This window comes from Tachyglossus aculeatus, chromosome 1 (assembly GCF_015852505.1).
Source record: "Tachyglossus aculeatus isolate mTacAcu1 chromosome 1, mTacAcu1.pri, whole genome shotgun sequence".
Classification (NCBI taxonomy): Eukaryota; Metazoa; Chordata; class Mammalia; order Monotremata; family Tachyglossidae; genus Tachyglossus; species Tachyglossus aculeatus.
In genome coordinates, this window is record NC_052066.1 from 58,057,412 (window position 1) to 58,062,481 (window position 5,070).

Below are 5,070 nucleotides of genomic sequence, written 5' to 3' on the forward strand. Positions count from 1 at the left end.
AGGAAGGAGGGGGTTCAGTCTGGGAAGGCCTCCTGGAGGAGGTGAGCTCTGACTAGGGCCTTGAAGGGAGGAAGAGCGCTAGCTTGGCGGATGTTGGGAGGGAGGGCATTCCAGCTCACAGCCTAGAGGGGGACAGACATTAATGAAAATAAATAAATTATGAATATATACATAAGTGCTTTGGAGCTGATAGAACAGTGAATAAAGCAGCAAATCAGGGTGAAGCAGGAGGCAGTGGGACAAGAAGAAATTACTACTTAGGGGCTTAGTCAGGGAAGGCCTCTTGGAAGAGATGTGTCTTCAATCGGGCTTTGAAGAAGGAGAAGGAATTACCTTTTGGATATGAAGAGGAAGTACTTAGAACAATGCTTTGTACATAGTAAGCGCTTAATAAATGCCATTAAAAAAAAGTGGCTTCCAGGCTAGAGGCAAGGTTGTGGGAGAAAGGTCAGTGGTGAGATAGATGAGATCAAGGCACAGTTGAGTAGGATGGCATTAGAGGAGCAAAATGTGTAGACTGGGTTGTATTAGGAAAGCAGCGAGGTAAGGTAGGATGGGGGGAAGGTGACTGAGTATCTGAATCTCAGGTACACTGAGCCCTCTCCTTTTGAATGACACCTGAAAATCCATCATATGCTGCCACATTAGGTTAATAATTTCATTTAAAATTTGCTTTAATAATTAGCAAACTATATCTCGCTATACCATGCCTTCCTCCCGCCGGTGGCATCCATCGTCCCCCTGGCCCCCGCCATGGGCCCGGCGCTGGAGGCCGGGATGGCACGACTGCTGTCCTACCTGACGCTGCTGTACACGCTGGCACGGGACAAGGTGCCGGGACCCACCCGCCGGCCCTGCTTCCATCGCATCGACCAAACCGCGCTGCTCGGGGAGCTGCCGCTCAAGGCCCGCACAAGCCAGTTGGTGGAAGAAGGGACCATGCGAGGGGTCATCACCATCAACAAGGAGTAGGAGACCCGCTACCTGTGCAACTCCACCCAGGAGTGGGAAGCGGTCGGAATGGAGCAGCTCCGGCTCAGCACAGTGGACCTGACGGGGATCCCGACCCTGGAGAACCTGCAGAAGGGGGTTCAGTTCTTGTTAAAGCACCGGGCCCGTGGGGACAGCGTCTACGTCCACTGCAAGGCCGGGTGATCCCGAAGCACCACCATGGTGGCAGTGTATCTCATAGAGGTGTGTATGGCATCCTCCACCGCAAACTTCCCCTCCCTCCCCCGGCCGCTTCACCTACCCCCTTCTTCCCCTCCCCATCCCTTACCTCAACGGAAAACCACCAGACATCAGAAAAGACCCAGTTTCTAAGCTGCTGTAGCAAGGAGAGGGATCCGCGTACCCTAGCGGAAGCAACAGTTGCCAACTTGTACTTCCCAAGTGCTTAGTCCAGTGCTCTGCACACAGTAAGCATTCAATAAATACGATTGAATGAATGAGTCAGACATCATGGGTTCAAATCCCAGCTCCGCCAATTGTCAGCTGTGTGACTTTGGGCCAGTCACTTCACTTCTCTGGGCCTCAGTTCCCTCATGTGGAAAATGGGGATGAAGACTGTGAGCCCCACGGGGGACAACCTGATCACCTTGTATCCCCCCCCAGCGCTTAGAACGGTACTTTGCACATAGTAAGCACTTAAATACCATCATTATTACTACTATATATGTATATATGTTTGTACAGATTTATTACTCTATTTTACTTGTACATATTTATTCTATTTATTTTATTTTGTTAATATGCTTTGTTTTGTTGTCTGTCTCCCCCTTCTAGACTGTGAGCCCACTGTTGGGTAGGAACCGTCTCTATATGTTGCCAACTTGGACTTCCCAAACGCTTAGTGCAGTGCTCTGCACACAGTAAGCACTCAAATATGATTATATATATATATATATATATATAAAACCATATATATGTGTGTGTGTGTGTGTGTGTGTGTGTTTGTGTGTGTGTGTGTGTGTGTGTGTGTGTGTGTATATATATATATATATATATATATAACTGTTATTTAGGGAGTTCGAGAAGTGTGGCTTATTCTAAAACAAGAACTAAGGATTTAAAAAAATACTACTCATTAAGGCACTTTTCATCTTCATTACCCAACAGAAATGGTAATTAATCCTCACTCTGCCCTTAAGAAAATAAAGTTTTCAATTTTCATGGTCCAGCTGAGGAAACAGAGTAGTGAATTTGATGAGATAACTCCCAATTTTATACTTTCATCTCCTTGAGGCAGGGACTGTGAAATGCAGCAGCTCAAAGGCCTGGCTAGACTGCCCAGATCTTTTTCTAAAAAAACACTTAGTCCATGTTTCATGGATCCTCAAAACTTTCCAAACATTGCGCATCCATTTCCATAACAAACGGAAACCCAGAAATTCCTTACTCAGCTTAAGGTATTCAATCAGCTCTTCCCTTTCTACCTAAACCTAGTTCAGCTTTCACTACAACCCAGCAAGCACACTTCTCTCTTCTAATTCCAATCTACTCACTGCAATTCGACCTCTCCTAACTCACTGCTTGACTTGTCCAAGTCTTCCCATCAGCCTGAATTTCCTCTCCCTTCATCTCTGATTTACAACTACTTTTGCCACCTTCAGTGCCCAACTGAAGTCATATATCTTCCAAGTTTTTCCTAACATCTTATTTCCCATCTTTATTCGCACTCCCTTCTGCATTGTCTATGCACTTGGATTTGTATTCCTAAAGCACTTGATACTAACTCTACCCCCAGCCCACTGCACTTATAAATTAATCAGGATTATTATTTTTTGAGTGATTACTGTGTGATGAGTACTGTACTACCACCTGGAGAAGTACACTTACATACACATCTTATACTCTGCCACTTCCCCTATCTGTAACATGTTAATGTCTGCCTCCCTTACTAGATTGTAAATACGCTTCTTGGGGTCAATAATAACAATAATAATATCAATCAATCAATCAATAGTAACGATGGTATTCGTTAAGCATTTACTAAGTACCAAGCACTGTAAGTGCTGAGGTGGACACAAGCAAATCAAGTTCAAGGATTGTATCTACCAACTCTACTATATTGTACATTTCTAAGTGCTTAGTATAGTGCTCTGCAAGTGATTGAAATGACTTACCCAAGATCACACAAAAGGCAAGTGGCAGAGCCAGAATTAGAAAATAGGTCCAGACACCCAACTCTCTTCTCCTTCCACCAGGCTGTGCTTTAATTTGGTTCATATCTGAATGTGGTAATTATTTTAGACTAAACCTTATTTCGCGGATTTTACCCCAAGCAAAGCATTCAGGCAATAGATGTAGCCAAGTACATGGTGTCTGCCTTCTGTCAATCAAAAATCCACATTTTGGCACTGAAAGCCTCAAACATCAGTGGGTTTAAATATTGCAAGCCTTGACTTTAGTATTTTCTGTTGTAACCTTATCCCATGGGTGTTCTTTTTATTAAATCTTAATTTTGATCATGTTTCATTTGGGAGTCCAGTTCAGTCACGTTAGTGGGGGACTACAATGATATAGTGACTAGATTCTGGATGGAATCCTAATTCCCTATTTTCCTTTGCTAACACTAAATAGAGGATGACTGATTTTCTATTCCAGGCACCCTACCCTGGTTAATTTCTAATCTCCCCATAAATAACGACGCCAACTGCCACTTCAAACTTCCATGACACCTAAACTGTTGTGTATTCCCACTCCCTGTAGCAATTCTGTACATATCTTTATATTCTTTTGAGTCTTTCTAGCTGTAATAAATCTCAGTGTCTAGCTACCGTGATGGACTGTAAATTCTTTGTGTGTAGGGATCCTGTCTACTGCTAATGTAGTAGATTGTAAACTTACTACTCCCCTCTCAGGGTCGCACCTGGAGAGTTTCCAGCACTTTACCAGTTTAGGCTACGGGAGGAAGAGTAAAACAGAGGAATGCCCATTCCCTTCCTAGCTAGGGCAGTGGCTCACAAGTGGAAGGCAATCTGCTACAAGTCAAAACTCACCGATGCTGGACAGCAGCGGCGTGGGAGAGAGTCAAGGGCAGAGACTCACGTTTACTGCATGGAAGGAAGCATTTTTACCATATTTTTTACCGTATTTTTACCAAGAAAATTCTTTGGATCCACTACCAGAAAAATTGCAGATGGAAAGTGGGGCGTTCTGGGAGAGATATGTCCATGGTGTCGCTATGGGTCGGAAACGACTCGACGGCAGAAGACAAGGCAAGACAAGTTTACTACAATACTCTGCATACAGTAGCTGTACAAAAAATATTATCGATTGATAATAATAATGATAATAATGGCATTTATTAAGCGCTTACTATGTGCAAAGCACTGTTCTAAGCACTGGGGAGGTTACAAGCTGATCAGGTTGTCCCACAGGGGGCTCACAGTCTTAATCCCCATTTTACAGATGAGGTAACTGAGGCCCAGAGAAGTTAAGTGACTTGCCCCGAGTCCACAGCTGACAAGTGGTGGAGCTGGGATTTGAAACCATGACCTCTGACTCCAAAGCCCGGGCTCTTTTCCACCGAGGGAAGTGACAACCCTAGGCAAATTTTATATGGAAAGGGAGATTTGTCAAACTTGTATTTGACTTTATGAGGAAGAGTTATTTATAAATAATATGTTTTAAGGAAGTGGACCCAAATCATGCCACATGGCCTGGTAAATCTTAAGTCAGAAAAAGGGGATTTGAGAATGGGAATTTTTGACTAAGGGGGTGGAAGCAGCTTGGCAGATGGAGGATTGACAGCTGTTGCAGACATACAGAATAAGATGCTAAGCAACGTTGGCATCATAATGAGCTTTAGATAGGTTAACACATTGCTAACAATCTTAACAGTATGTATTATGAAGAAGGACACTACCAAATACCCCTAGGAGCACACAGCAAAATTGAAAAATAAAGTCAGAATATGGAACAACATTGAGAAGCAGAATGTTAGGAGCTGGATATTAATCTTGATTATGCCACTTGTCTGCTGTCTGACTTTGGGCAAATCATTTCACTTCTCTGTGCCACAGTTACCTCATCTGTAAAATGGGGATTGAGACTGTGAGCCCCATG

General features: G+C 43.7%; 1 pseudogene; it reads left to right on the forward strand.

Annotated features, from left to right (window-relative positions):
* The first annotated feature begins 753 nt into the window (after positions 1-753).
* Positions 754-5,070, forward strand: part of LOC119926683 — a 19,429-nt pseudogene continuing 15,112 nt past the window's right edge.